This window comes from Lissotriton helveticus, chromosome 2_1 (assembly GCF_964261635.1).
Source record: "Lissotriton helveticus chromosome 2_1, aLisHel1.1, whole genome shotgun sequence".
NCBI classification, from domain to species: Eukaryota; Metazoa; Chordata; class Amphibia; order Caudata; family Salamandridae; genus Lissotriton; species Lissotriton helveticus.
Window position 1 is genome coordinate 1,649,069,551 of NC_136059.1, and position 16,361 is coordinate 1,649,085,911.

The 16,361-nt window shown below is 42.1% G+C and overlaps 1 long non-coding RNA gene across 1 annotated transcript in view; it reads right to left on the reverse strand.

The window, feature by feature from the left end:
* LOC144819884 (uncharacterized) overlaps positions 1-16,102 on the reverse strand; it is a 207,845-nt gene extending 191,743 nt beyond the window's left edge. Inside the window, exon 1 of the long non-coding RNA XR_013607607.1 lies at positions 16,022-16,102. This is a non-coding gene — a long non-coding RNA (uncharacterized LOC144819884). The remainder of the gene's footprint in view (positions 1-16,021) is intronic.
* Between the last annotated feature and the right edge of the window lie 259 nt (positions 16,103-16,361).

Sequence of the window (16,361 nt, forward strand, 5' to 3'; positions counted from 1 at the left end):
GGAAAGCAAACGTGGAGGTACAGTTTGTTCCAGACAACTCAATTGCTGTTGCTCGGTATGTTACATCTTACATAACTAAGTCAGAGAAAACTGAGATGAAAGAAATATGGGAGGAGATATAAGCAGTAAAGATTCTTAAGGAGAAATAGTACAGTTTTAGTTTGAAAATGCATCCTCACAGAGAGATAGGCTCCTATGAATGTGTAGACCAGTTAAGCTCAGCTAGTTTTTTTCTAAATCTAGGGGAGTTCTATGGGTGAATTTAGGGCTTGCGCATACTCGTAACAGAGTAACAGAGTACTGGGGTCTCTTCCTGGAATTCAATATATTGCTGAAATTTGAGCCACACAGTACAGATATTCTGAAGAGTAACATGCTGGATACACACTATCCAAGAAGGGTTGTACGTTCTTACAACGCATTCCGTTGCAACGCATGCCTTTACCACGCATGCGTTACAACGGAATGTTTTTTTTACGCATAATCTTTTCCTCGACTTCTTTTGTGGTGACGTCGTTAAGAGGAAGCCAAAGTTCCTTTACGTTTCCTTTTAAACGACGCCGTTTTCCTGCACATCTCGACGTTTCTTCTGGTGAGTTTTTTTTTGGGGGGGGAGAACCCCCAAACCCCCCTTTTTTTAACCCTTTACCACACATGCTTTTACTACGTACCTCGTAGTAAAGGTATGCGTGGTAAAGGCTTTCATAGTAACCACACATGCGTTGTAATGCATGCGTGGTTAAGGTATTCGTGGAAACGGCCGCGTTGTAGTGGCCGTTTCCCTCCAAGAATAAGTTATCATCTGGAAAGGCTGTGTCTTTATGAAATACTTCAACATTATAATTTCAGAAGTAATGTCAGTGAAAGCATAGATGAATGTAAATTTGATGTGGCTGGATCTGAGTGATATTTGGTGAGACATAACAAAGGAAATGTATTCAACTATCAAAAGCTACGTTGCCAAACTCTAGACAAAAGAGAATTTTTCTATTTAGCCTTGTTATAGTTGTTTAAGCCATGGAGACTGAAAGTGAGCTACTTGGAGAAATTGACTGTTATGAAGACTCTTTTAGCGCTGTGAAAGACAGCATTGAGTGCTCTGTGTTTCCAGTGTATCTTCAAATGCTGAGAGATGAGATTGAACAAGAAGAAACAATTGCTGCTGAGATAGCAAGAGAGAGTTCTCAGAGCAGTCAAAGTTTAACACCTGAAAGTCAAGATCCTCTTAGGCAGCCAATCATTGAAAAAGAAGCTGCAATAGCAATGAATGGGGTTGATAATGCAATGCAACAAGTAAGACAGGAAACTGTGGCTCTATATCTACTAAAGATAAGGGGTTGGAGGAGCACTCCTTTCTTTACTTATTTACAATATTTAAATTCCAAATGATTACTATATGGTGCTACAGTGATACACGTGTTGTAAGTCCAAGTGTCTGGTCAAAGGAATACTGTTACAAGTTTGATAACTTGTTCGCACTGTGCACTATTCACTGGGTTGTTGTCAATCCCTTAAGTTTAATTATAGAACAATGCTCAACACTTTAATCTTGTATGCATCAACGAAAATATTATTTAGCTTTAGACAATTGCATAAGCATGACAATAATAACAAAAAAATCACAAACTTGGATATACATAAACATTCAATACATTGTCCAATTTGCAATTATTATGTTAACAATACTACAGTAGGCTTTATAGCATATCATGAAATGAAACGCGTTACAAATTAATCAAGGCCATAGTGGTAATTAAATGCCCATTGGGGGCTATAGTTGAGACTGGTGCTGAATAAATCTTAGAAAATATGCTTCCCATGTCTCGCTGGTAACATTACAGCTGATTGAAGACAGAGGGTGTCCTAAAGACCTCATACCTTTAACAGCCAACGAGAAATCCTTCCCATTTTTAGCGTAACTGTGCGGGCGAGATTGTCCCAACGATCCCTAATTATTTCCTCCTTTCTAATCAACTAGCAACTTTATAGAGTTGTCTAAGTGTTTTAGTAAGGGTTCTATCGCTAGGTTTTTTAACAAGTGCCCTTCAAAGAGCTCTATTAGCTGTGGAAAAATCAGTATTAAACTTCCTTGATGGGCCTAGATAACAAGGTTTTAACGCCCACACATAGCTGCGTAAAAGCAGCAACTACCGCAGAATTATGTTCCCTAAGATATATAAAGGATATGAGAGTGGGAGTCCTCACAAAAGAGGGAAAGACAGAATTACCTGTCTCATGAAAAATGTGTTTCCAAGTAATGTACAATTTTGTTTTAGGAAGAGAAGTCTATTGTTTGTTTGATGTCAATCCTTGAGGAGAGTAGTAAATTCAATGAACAATGATTGCAAATGGAAAAAGAAGAGATTGTCGAAATGATTGCAATAGATAAAATTGAACATCAAGGAGTTACAGTGCTACTAACAGAAAAACTGAAATTGAAATTGGATAGTTTAGAAAAGTCTGTGTCAAAAACTGCAGGATTTGAAAAACAGTTACGTATCTGTAAAAATTGCTGTGTAATCTTACATCGTAATTTAAATGTTGAAGAAGGGCTAGTGAATCATGCAATGGGTATTAATGACATTTGTTAATTAGCCAAACAGAAATGATGTGGAATACTCAGCTATAAAATTTGATGATATTGCTGAAGTTAAGCAGATTAGTGGATATGTTATATGTTTCGTACTTGTGAAAGACTTGTATGTCCAGCGATAGCAGTTCACAGTGTCTTTAGCGTATGCAGAAACTATTCATAAATCCTAAGGTTTAAGTATAGATACAGGTCTTGTTAATATTGGTAGTAGTGTATTCAAAGAAGGAATGTAATATGTTGCTTTGTCGCAAATTAGAAAAGTGTCTGGTTTATTTCTGATTGATTTTGATGAGAAGAAAGTGAGTGCTGATGTGAGCTGTGTAATTGGTTAAGTGGTCAATACACACCAGTATCCTGTGGTTCAAAAATGAATACTGTGTTCAAAGCGGAAAATATCTAATCAGTCTATCACAGTTGAACAGAAAGATGAACAAAAAGAAAATCAAGAAGTAGGAAAGAAAAGAAAACTAGAGCACAATGAGGAAATACAAGGCTATCACTTTGATAATAGATTTGGAGTGAACTTTTATGCAAATGTAGTATGAAATGGACTATATCATTTGCCTAATTTTGCAAATTCTGTTAAAGAGGTAGATAAAGAATGTCTTCACAACTGTGTAATTTACTTGTAGAATTAAGAAGTGATAGAAGTATTATACATTCTGCTACTGGAATAAGAAAACTCACTGATGACTGTACTGTTTCAGTAGTGTTCTGTCAAAACCTTTAGCAGGATGCTCAAGAATTTCTAATGATAATGGTAGTATTATTAGATGAAGAAGATAAGAATATCAATGAATTATTTGATTTAATTTATAAATGGACCCATATCTGTGAAGATTGTGAATGTATCTATAGCGCTGAAATCAATTCAGAACGATTCCTCTACTTGACATTTCCAAATTGTGAAGCTGGACCATTTGGAAATGTAACTACAAACGTCTATCAAGTTATGACCTGTCCAAATTGAAGAGCAGAACTTAGATCAACGTTATTTCTACAGAGATATGGAAAATATATCACAGTCATGCTAAAACAATGCAGAGTGCATGGTACTTAGGGGCCCATTAGGATGGCGGGCGGATTGCCCCGCCAGGCTGGCCTTGCGGGGGCAATCCGCCCGCCATCCTCACTGAAATGACCCCCCGCCACATTAGGATGGCTGGGGGGTCTGCGGCGGATGGGAAGACCGTCCGCCGTAGGCGACCGGCGGAAAAAGTGCGTACATATGGGGGCGGTGTCTGCGAGACACCGCCAACCATTTTTTTTTTTTTTTTGTAGAGTTTTATATAGCGCGAACTAGACCCGAACCGAATCAGGTATCAGAGCGCTTTACATATTTTTCCAGTTACGTTACATGAGGACACACTTTCATTTTAGGCACGGGGAGATTAACAGCCTGATTCATCAAAGTACCGTTTTGCGAGTCTCTAATAGAGATTCATAAGGAATCGCTATTAGAGACTCGCAAAACGGTATTCATGTAGGAATTGCTAAATAAATAGCGATTCCTACACATTCCTTATTTGCGAGTAGCAAATTGCTACTCGCAAATAAGGAATAACTGCCCATTCATTCCTATGGGCCAAAAGGCCCATAGGAATGAATGGGGAGTATTCCTTATTTGCGAGTAGCAATTTGCTACTCGCAAATAAGATAGCGATTTAAAGGGTGCCAGGGGTGTCCAAAGGACACCCTGTAGCACCCCTTAAATGCAAATTGGAACAGGTGTTGCGCACACACATGTCCAAAGGACATGTGTGTGTGCAACATGCAACTTAGAAAAATGCTTTTAAAAGCATTTTTCTAAGTTTTTGCTATTTACCGAGAGGTCTGACCTCTCGGTAAATAGCGGCCCAAAATTGCGAATTAGCAATTTAAAATTGGTTGATGAATTGCATTTAAGGAATCTCTAATAGAGATTCCTTAAATGCAATTCCTCGCACAATAGCGAATTCTGTAATAGCGATTATTGCATTTGGGATGATAATTCCCAAATGCAATAATTGCGCTCGCAAAGGGCCAGATTCTCAGAATCTGGCCCTTTGCCAGCCGATTTTCGTTTCATGAATCAGGCTGCAAGTGATTTGCCCAGAATCACAGGAGGTTTTGGCGTCGTTACCGAGACTCGAACCCAGATCCCCAGGTCCGAGGTCGAGCGGCCTAGCCGTTAGGCCAACTCCTCTCCCCATATTACGATGCCTGCGGTCCTATGCCTTTCCACGGTGGCATTGCTTTGGGGGCCCGTTGCAGGCCTCCAGGGTGAAAGGGGGGTGGGGGGGGTGCACTTGCGGGGTACCTATGGTACCCCCCTGCGTTTCAAAGTACAACATGGCTGGCACCGCACCTGTCATGTTGTGCTTTGAAATGCACAACATGCATTTTTAGCATTCCAGCGGGCAGTGCTTTCAGCACCACCGCCGCAATGTTAAAAATGCGGGATGCACCCGTGGCGGGTGCATCCTAATTCCATGCACGGCACCCCCACCCTTATGGCGGACGGTCCCTTCCCACGACAGGATGGCGGGCGGACAAAGTCCACCCGCCATCCTAATGGGCCCCTAAGTTAGGAACTAAAATTACAAACTTTAAAGTTGCACAAATTTCCATATAAAAAATAACTTTCACAACTATAGCTATCATATTTCATGAAGGAGTTAATATAACCTCTGGACACTAAACATTATATGTAAGATGTCAAACAGAATGAAGATAAGAAAATGTGGTATTGCGTTGATATATATATGGATTATGTGTTTATGAGACATTATTCGGCCTATTGGGGTTGTTGTCTACAGCAAGCTGTTAGAAATGAAGGACTCTTTTTAATTGCGGGAAAGGAATTTATAAATATTTGAGGACTACATTGTGTTACTACAGATAAAAAGTAAATGGAGGTACTATAATTCCAGTAGCCTTAAGATGCATGTGAAAAGTCTCTTCACCACAAAAAAGTCCCCCTTTGTTTCTGTTACAGCAACTTCTACCCTGTACTATGAGTTATGTTTTTCACACATGGACTAAGAACAGTTTAGACATTATTTGGCCTAATAGGGATGATGTTACAAAAGGATATCCAAAAATTAATACTGCTTCATAATTGTTGGACATTTTGTACCAGCTATAATAAAATCGGAAACTATTTTACCATATAATTGTTTTCATTAAGGTAGTAACCTATCAGCAAGACAGTATTAAAAAACTTGTAATGAGTGAAGTGAACCAGTAGGGCATAGTTATAATGATTTACTGAGCAAATTTTTTTTTTTACAATCCATTGAAAACAGGAAAAAACTGTAAAACATTTGTCCATGTTGAATTAAAGTTTTGGTAAAAATATATTGTGTATTTGTTTGGTTGCCTGAATGAAATTCTAATATATTTTTGTTTATTTCTTCACAGAGATTAGAGGTCGCGATATATTACGTGTGTCAAATCACTGATCTAGTAATAGATTCATTGAGTCACTACTCATGTACTCATCTCTCATGCACAACAGTTGCACTAGTCCAATCATCCAGCCACTTCCTAAACAGTCATCCAATCATTCAGGTACTGCACTTGAATTCATCTAATCTCCCAGCCACTACTCAGAAACTCATCCAATCACACAGGCACTACCCATGCACTATGCAAACACCCAGACACTATGGGGCCCATTATGATATCAGGCAGATTGCCGACAGGCCGGTGGTAGACACCGCCGGCCCGGCGGTGGAGATCCACCCAGCAAATGACCCTTGTTCACCCTGCCATATTAGTAAGGTGAGGGGCACCGCGGCAGATGGGAAGACCGTCCGCCTCTTTTCCACTCGGCGGATTGTCGGCTGGGCGGAAAAGGGACTCAATATGGTGGCTGTGCCTTGCAGGCACCGCCATCCATACTAGGATGCATGCCTTTCCATGGTGGAGACTCCGCCATGGAAAGGCATATGTGAAATCTCTGCGGGGCCCATTGGGGTGGGAGAGGTGGGTGGCTGCACTGGGGGGTACCCATGGGATCCCCCATCATTGCCATGCACAAGGTGGCAGGCGCCACACGGTACCTGTCATGTTGTGCATGGCTAATCACAACATGGGCATAACATTGCGGCGGGTGCTGCTTACAGCACTGCCCGCCGCAATGTTAATGTCGAGTATGCACCCGCCAGTATGGCGTGTGCATCCTAATTTGCATGGTGGGATCGCTGCAACTTCAGCGATCAGTCCCGTGCTCAGTTGCTGTGCCACCATTGTAATAGCCCCTAAGTATGCACTCATCCATTCACTGAGTCACTGCCCATGCACTCATCCACTCACCCAGGCACTACTCATGGACTCATCCAATCATCCAGGCAGTACCCATGTACTCATGCAATCACCCAGACCTTATCTGTGTACTCACCCAATGACCAAGCCACTACACTTGCACTAGCCAATGCGCTACTCATGCAGTCATACAATCAACTAGGCACTATCCATGTACTTATCCAATTACCCAAGCAGTACCTATGAACTCATCCATTCACTCAGGCACTATCTATGCACTCACACAATCTCCAACACACTATCCATGAGATCATCTAATCACCTAGACACTACCCTTGCACTCATTCATTCACTGAGGCACCATCCACGTACTCACCCAATCATGCAGGCACTATGCATTCATCCACCTAATCACCCAGGCACTATCTATGCACTCATCCAATCAGCTGCCACTACCCTTGCACTAATAAAATTACCAAGGCTCTACCTTGCACTCATCCAATCACTCAGGCGCTACCCTTCCACTCATTAATTTACTCAGGTACTAACGTTGCACTGATCCATTCACTTGCAAGCTACCCATGCACTCATCTTTTCACTCTGGTACTAACCATGCACATATCGAATCACCCTCTCACTACCCTTCTACTCATCCATTCACCCAGGCAATACCCGCGCGTGCACTCATCTATTCACCCAGCCACTATCCATCCACTTATCTAATCACCAGGCATTACCCATACACTCATTCATTCACCCAGACATTATCCATACACTCATCCATTCACTCAGGCAGTGCTGATGCACTCATCCAATCAACCAGGCACTACTTATACATTCTTCTAATCACCCAAGCACTACCCTTGCACTCATCCATTCACTGAGGCGGTATGCATGTGGTAATTCGTTCACTCAGCTACCTAAACCAAAAAACTTGACCAGAGTAGGACTGCTCCTGGCTTTTTTTTTCACACTGCTTCTTCAAAAGATCTCCGACAAAAAGCCCTGGTTACGGGAGCGCGTCAGACATTGCAGCGCCGGCACGTCAAGGAGCAAGGCCCAATGATGAAGCATGACATCCTCCGGGGTGTGTGAGTGCTTCACGAAGAAAGACCTCCCTTTCCCCTTCCCCACACGTCCAGTTAGGAACGGTACACCCTGCTGATCTGTAGTACTCTGCCCCTAAGAAAGGAGGGTTTGACCAGGAATTCTTGCTACTGCCACTGAAGTAGATGGTCGTCCAGCTTCACCCTGCTTGATCGTCAGTTTGAGAGGTTTTTTATGATGGGTGTTTAGATGGCATAACATGGACTTTGTCCCACATGAATATTTCTTGTTGGTTATTCTCGAGAGGCTCTTCTTGCAGATTGTACAATTCACACGTTTGGCAGCTGTTTTGATTCACCTAATCAGATTGTAAAAAAATCATATGTCACACTGACTCTCTTTTGTGGAAGTTCCACTTCTTCCACATCTTCAGTGTCTGCCTCCTCCTCCCCCTCCTGGTCCTTCTGTGGTTCATGCTGCCCCCCATCTCCTTGCTTTGTTGCCATTTTTTATATAAAAATAGGATCAAAAGCTTTGCACAGCAAAATGAATCCACCTACTCAGAATGAAGTTCTAGGAAAGAAAATTCAAGAAGGAGCAGTGGGTATATACTTCCTATTGATTTTGTTGAACAGTATGTTATTCAGTGCTATTCCTTGCTTTCCGGGTCATGTTATAATTGCGGTGACAGAAATAGTTGTGGTTACCGCGGTGAAGCAGAAATGCAAAATATAAGTTTAAAGTAGTTTCTTTAAAAATGGAAATAAAAGCAGAGCTTTCAACATTAAAATAGTGAATAGCTATACTAAACGTGTTCACAATACCTCTTCATATAAGTTTCAGAGTTGTTGAAAAATACACGCTATCCGTGATTACCGACGTCATCGCAACTTCCACTGTCTTCGTGAAAACGGGGAAAAGTGTTTGGAGGTGATTATTCTGGAAACTCTCTGGAAAAATATGAGTTTAAAAGGTACACTGATAAGGCTATACTGTTAAAAATACTGTAGAATATGTCTATATATATGTTTTACACTTTGTATATACCATGCGCTCTTTGCGATTACTGACGTCATCGCAATGATTTCGGTAGGCACGATTATTTTTTTGTTATTGTTGAAAAGGTGGCTTTATTCTAAATTGATCATAGAAAGAAAAGTTAAAGTAATTTTGTACTAAATATTTACAGTTAAACTTTATTTAGAAAATGTCTTTACTTGTATTTTTCCCCAGGTGAAATACATTTACTGATGACAGAATCGCCACTATAAATGCACCAATGTTGTGCTAACTTACAAAATTGTTAAAAATAAAACGAGTTAATAATGTATTTTCTGACAAAGACATATGAAATCAAAAAATGAGTGGTGTATTATATAAATATAATACACAATATCCAATTATAGAAAGAAAGTAGGAAAGTCTTACAGGGTCACTTACAAAAAAATGGACATTACGATTAAGAAATAGAATTTAAATAAACCTTAGAAATTCAAAAACCCAAACAATACAGGAACTTTATGGCTAACAATTAGCAATTAAAAAACCTTAGAAATTCACAGAAAATATCAGAGGTTACAGGGACGTTATAGTTAGAAATAGAATTTTCAAAAACCTTAGAAATTCACTGAAAAAATCAAAGGTAACAGGGACGTTAAAGTTAGCCTCAAGTTTCACTCGCACAAAACCAGAGAAATTCAGCAGTTACAGTTAGCTGAAACATACTCACCGCCTCATACTTCCATACCCTTAAGATGCTGAGAAGATTTTTCTAATGGCTCCCAATCAGCACCTAGAAAACTGTCACGCATGCCATTGTCGTAAGCAAGCTTGGCTACGGGAACACCGTCTATACTGGGATTAACAAAAAAGCTCACCAGTAGGTTGCAGACCACTCAGAACTCTGTGGCCAGAATTAATCTGTCTCCCATGACTCTCATATCACACCAGAAGTGAAATGAGAGAATACACAATCAAGGCACTACATAGCAGTGGCCCAGCATTACGGCAAGATTCACATCTGATTTCACAAACGTTCCAGATGCCTTCGCTCGCCGAACTTATTCTTACACACATCCCATGCATATAGAAAACCAGTTTTGGCAGGTCGAGTCTTCTCCTACTTCACTCTTAAAGCATGGAATGACCAGCTACCCACTCACGTTTAGAATTCTGCAGGAAGTTGAAGCCCTGGCTTTTTGAGTAGTCCCCCTAGGACTTAGGTTTGGCTAGACACCCACACATTGCCAGGATGCCCTCTTGTGTGATAGTGCTGAATAAAAATCTGCAAAACATAACATAACAATATTGAAATATTGATTCTGTTACCTAATGGTAACAGAATCAATGCATGCAGTAGATTTCTGCTGAAAAAAACTCTCAATGTTTGTTACACAAATTCTTCTCTAATTCGAAATTGATGTAAAAGTCTTTTCAACCCAATTTCACAGTAGGAACGAACAGAAGAGAAGTCCTTTAATTTTAAGCATTCGTTTGGTAATAGTTTAAATAAAGGCAGACTCATTATTTCATGTAAAAATGAAATCTGGCACGTTTTTATAACTTATGTTGTTTAATAAGTACATTCTTCACTTAATATATCATGTGATATTCTACAATAATGTTTTTTGTTTGGTTTTCTTTATTGATTTAATGTATGGTAGGACCACATAGAGAAAGAAAATCAGAATGTGACGTCAGCTCTCCAGGGCCAAGCTGACATATTGCCTCACACTGTGGGATACGTCTGTGTTGTGAATAAATGGCTTTCAGAGTGAGTGCTTATTCCCAAGCCCATTAGATTGAGCACTGTCATGAATCATTAGTGTAAGCTACATCTGCGGCTGCCGCAGTAGTACCTCACGTCAGCATCTGGATGGGGTCTGCTTCTGCTGAATGTCCAAACTGCTCCAAGTTCATCTTCACGGATGTCATTTATTGTACATTCTTCGAATTCAGACTGATGATGACTGGTAAGCAACAACATGCACATCTGCAGGATAAATATGTTCTGAATAAAATGGAGGATGGGAGAAGGATGTGCAATTAGATTGACTGACATGGTCAAAAGCCAAGGAAACATTATAACTTCCTCCTGCACACAAGGAAACCTCATCCAGAAAACGTTCACAGGGGAATTTCCACCTGATCTCCTTTGGGGTCACCGGGTGGCCCTAAATAGAAAAATAATCCTTGAATCCTGCAGTCGTTTTTGTTTCAGTGTAAATTGTGACATTTTTTTCCAACTTACCCAGATGGATGTTAACACTTAGCTGCCTTCCTCTTTCTCCTTCTTTGCTATTTGCTCACGCATTAAAATGGGAAAAGGCCCACAGAACTTTGTTACTTTACGTCGAGCATACAGACACATAAGAAAACGCTGAAAAATACTTTCATAGACTAGCGGGGAGAGACAAAGATAGTGACTGCCAAGTGATTACTTTCATTTGTTAAAGTTAGAAGAAAGTGGTAGAAGTTACAATGGCAACAATAAAATTCCACTATATTGTACTGTGTTCCGTTCTAAGGGGCTCATTAGGATGGCGGACGGACCTGCGTCCGTCCGCCACCTTAGAGGAGGAGGGACCGTCCGCAGGGGCAGCGGCGGTCCCTCCAGTGCAATTAGGATGTGACCGCCAGCCTGGCGGTCACATCCTCAATATTTAACATTGCGGCGGGTGCTGCTTGAAGCAACACCCGCCGCAAAGTTAAATATGCATGCTTAGCATTTGCATGCACAAAGCAACAGGCACCGCGCGGTGCCTGCCGCTTCGTTCACGCAAATACAGGGGGGTACCATAGGTACCCCCCATGTGCACCCCCCACCCCCCCACTCACCCTGGGGGCCGGCAACGGGCCCCCAAAGAATTCACCGTATGCCTTTCCACGGCGGAGAATCCGCCATGGAAAGGCATCTGTTTTCCGCCATCCTAACATGGCTGGCGTTGTCTGATAGACACCGCCAGCCATGTTAGAGCTTTTCCGCCGCGGTCGGAAGGCGACCGCGGCGGAAAAGCTGCGGACCGATTTTGAGACCCACCGCCATCCTAATTTGGTGGTGGGTCTTTTGTGCCTCCCCAGCGGTTTTCCCGCATCCTCCGGGCCGGCGGTGGCTTCCGCCGGCCCGGAGGATGCGGGGAAAACCGCGATCCTAATCGGCCCCTAAGTCTAAATGAATAAGGTTTAAGTTCCAGAGAAGACTTAACTTGGTTGTATATTTCAGTCCCTGACAGACAAAATCAGAGGTGTAAGGGAATTTATCTTTTGCTACTTAGGCTTCATTGGGCCCATTTTCCTTATGATATGTAAACAGGAATCGGTACACCACCTGTATATGTCTAGCTGGTGGACATTCTAGGTCCTCAAGAATTCTCTAAATTCTCTACTGCACTTTGCCACCAACAGATGATCAACTACTTTGCAGGCCAAGGCCCAGCTCAATCCCACACACTTAAGGATAGTTTTAGGTTTCCAGGACCAGACAGACTGCACAAAGTGGAAATAGACACGTCACAAACATTTTGATAATCATTGCTGTGAAAAATGAACATTCCATGTTAAGACTAAGGTCCCGATTCCAATGTCAGATGGACCGGAGTCCATCTGACAGGTCTGTCCGACATCAGTTTGGAACTGGAACCTAACGACCTCCTATCATCGGTTCCAGCCCAGGAAGTAAAATGCGACCAAACCCTGTTCGGTCACAATCCTATTCTTTACAATCGGAGCATGCATACCGAACAGAATGCATGCACTCATTGCAAAGAGCTGAGGTGCAGTTCATCCCTGCACCCGGTGGCAGGCCCCTCAAGGATTACTGAAGGCTTTCCGAATGGCGGACAGGTTGGGGTTGAAATGTCGACTTTTCCTTTAACCTCAAGCTGTACTTTTAGAAACTACCCATGTGCAGACAATGAAATATTCATTTATGGCGTCTTGCTACTGTGGAGTATATTAGTTAGTACATTATATACTGTTAGGTTCTTTCATGATTTCCATGTAAAGATTGTAATTATTTGTACTCACACTCTCTACTTCCATCCCTTCACGAGCATTTCCTCAGCACTTGTTTCACTTCATGTGCATGTGAGCAACCATTGAATTTGTTGTACTAATTGAATATGACCTAATATACATTCTATAAATTGGGGAAATGATCATCATTTTTGTCTATTTATGTTTTGTTTTGGGTGTAATGATTTTCTAAATTTAACCTTCCCAGTTGGACCAATTTTCTTCTATACCATATCTAACCCAGGTTGTCCCATTGTTGGGTAATGATCTGTGTATTTTCTAGGCCTTGGTAAAATTTTACGCCAGACTAATCAGGACAATTTTGAAAAATCCACATTACTCTTGTGAGGCAAAAATACAGGAAATTATGCAAATGCACCTGCTCGCATAATTCTGAGTAATTTGGGGCAAAAAAGATTACCACAAGATCACAGGAACAGAGAACAAGGGGCTTCTGCTGTTCAAGTTCTGTTGAATTAAACACTATTTTCTGAATGCAAAATGCATCCTAAGGTCCATTTGGATGTGAGGTGCATTTTTCAGCAAGAAAATAGCGCTGAATGCTGGATTACGATCCTCGTGTAACTCAGCATAGTTTCCCTATAATAACCCTATAGCAAACTACGTGAGTTACGTCCTCACCTAGTATTTTCTTCATATCCGACTGGACTATGATTTTTTTTTATTCATTGCTATATTAGTTGTTTTCAAGCCTCCACCAAATCTTTCTTGTGGTTACTATTTCCTCGCCAGTCCCCCAAAGGGTGTCAGCGTGCAGTCTTATATTTTTCAACCTGCTTCACTCTTCTGCAGTGCTTCAAGCCCATAGGAATCATAGGAATCAATGGGAAATACAGATTCGGTAATTACCGAATCGGTAAATACCGATTCCTGCAAGGGTGCAGGGGGTGTCACTTTGACACCCTTTAGCACCCCAAATACAGGCATGTGTGCCATGTGGCACACAGACATGACCTAAGGGCATGTCTGTCTGTCACATGGCATAGGTGTGCATGCACAAATGTGCATGCACACCTGGATTCGGTATTTTACCACCCAAATGGATTGGGTGGTAAAATACCGATTCTGTAAGGCCCTTGGGACTCAGAAGAGTCCCACCTACATCGGGAAGTTACCGATTCGGTAAAAATACCGAATCGGTATTTTACCGATTCGGTAAATTTACCGAATCGGTAAAATAGGGCCCCTACATGCCAATTCTTAAATACCGGTCGGTAACGGCCGAAATCGTCCGTTACCGACCGGTATTTAGGCTCCTACATCTGGCCCTTAAATCCTTCCAGTGCCATTTTTTCATCACTCACTGTGCAGGCATATTTCCGGGCCCAGGGCTGCTACTTGCATACCGGACTGGGGCGAGAAGAGGCAGGGAAGGAGGGGACGAAAGGGGAAAGGATCGGAAGCGAGGCAAGAGAGAGAGAAAGCTGAGGGAGGGGAGAAGGAGGAGAGGGTAAGAGAGGGAGGGGAGAGAATTAGGAGGGAGAAAGAGAGAGGAGAGAGCGAAGAGGAGAGAAAAGAGGGAGGAAGGAGAAGAGAAGAGAAGAGAAGAGAAGAGAAGAGAAGAGAAGAGAAGAGAAGAGAAGAGAAGAGAAGAGAAGAGAAGAGAAGATTAGATTGGAGATAAGATTGGAGATGTGTGGAGGGGAGGGAGGGACATCGAGTAAAGCAGAGGGAGAAGGAGGAGTATAACAAGGGGAAGATGAGGGATGGGTAAAAGGAGGGTGACGGGTAGAGGGGACATGAGGAGAGAGGGAATATGACGGGTAGGGTGAGTGAGGAGAGGCGTGGAGGGTAAGGGAGGGGGTGAGATGGGAGGAAGGGAGGGGAAGGGAGGGAGGGGTGAGGAGGGGAAGGAAGGGGAGTGGAGAGGAGGCATGAAGGGGAGAGAAGGTAATTGGAATGCGAGAAAGAAGGTTGAGAGGAAGAGTGTGTGAGAGGAAGAGAAAGAGAGGGAGGGGGAGGATGGTTGGGTATAGGTTGGAAGGAGAAAGGAAGCTCAGTGGTTGGAAAAGATGAAGAGAAGATAGGAGAGGAGGGGAGAGTGAAAGAGTGGAAGTGAGTGGCAAAGAAAGGAAATGATGAATAGTGAAGGGAAGGGCACAGGATTTTGAGGGGTCAAGAGGCTAAAGAATAGATGGGAAAGGGTATGTAAGGGAATGGTTTTGTAGGAAAGGGGAGGGGGGTTGCTGGAGCTTGGAAGAGTTGGAGTCGTAAAGGAATCTCAGCATGTATAGCAGCGGTAAGTTAATAGAAGTAAATAGAAGAATGAATGTAGGTAGATGAATGGGGAAAGAAATGAAAGAAGAGAGGAAGGGAAAAGCAGAAATGGTATAATGGTTCAAGTTGTTGCTGTAATTGAAGTGTTTGATATGGAAGGGAAAGGACAGAAACGAAGAAGGTAGGGAGTGGGTGTGCTAGGTAATGAAAGGATAGACCAGTAAATAAGTAAAGTGTAATAAGAAAGGGTTAAGAGAAGAGTTTAAAGTGTGTCAATATTGAATGATAGGAAGGCAGTGGAAGAGAAGGAATTGGAGAACAGGTGAATAAAACTAAGGTATAGTGAACAAAGAGGAGGGTAGGATATAGGGAAAGTACGTGAAGATCGGAAAGAGAATGAGAAAGATGGGAGGAAAGAAAGATGACTGAACTGCTAGTGATGGTAATAAATGGAAAGTTAAATAATGGAAAGGGGCGTGAAATGAAGGAAAGGGAAAGAAATGGCTAGAAGACGTGGGTAGGAATTATATGAAAGTGTGGGGGTGGGAGGTAACAAATCAGAAGGGGCTGGAAGAATAGACGAGGAATGGGGCAGGAGAAGAAAACGAGAGGGAGATTATGTGGATGAAAGCGAAGATAAGGGGTGAGGAGAAAAGAAGGGAATGGATTGGAAAAAGAATTAGGTTGAGAAAGAGTGGAGTGGGTTGAACGAGGGTGCGATTTGATTTGAGGTAATTGGGTTGAAGAAATTAAGGATCAAGTTAAATGGGTATTTAAAGTCCGTTTCACGTCAGTTTCATTTTGGTTTTGATATTAGTTTAAATTTTGGTTTTCAGTTCAGTTTGGTTTTCGGTACAGTTTTCATTTGGTTCATTTACTTACTTGGTTCCCTTGCACCCAGCCTCTGCTCCATTTCTCTGGGCCTGCTCAGCCCCTGACGTGTGCCCAGCTACAGTCACCAGTGGTGTCCCGATCTGCAATGGCGCAGCTCCCTGGTTACCAGCCTTTTATAACAAGAACACGTCATAATGGAGTCATTTCAACATGTCATCGTACATCACCACTGTCTGTGGGTGATACCAAGTTTTTCATGTCTACAGGGGGGATCAGACAAGCCACGATGTGATTTCGTGACGAGATCCATCTATTTAAAACTGATCCAGCCAGAAGACATCCTGCTCCCAGACATAATGTTCTGAACCTTGTTCTCTACTTTTCTTTC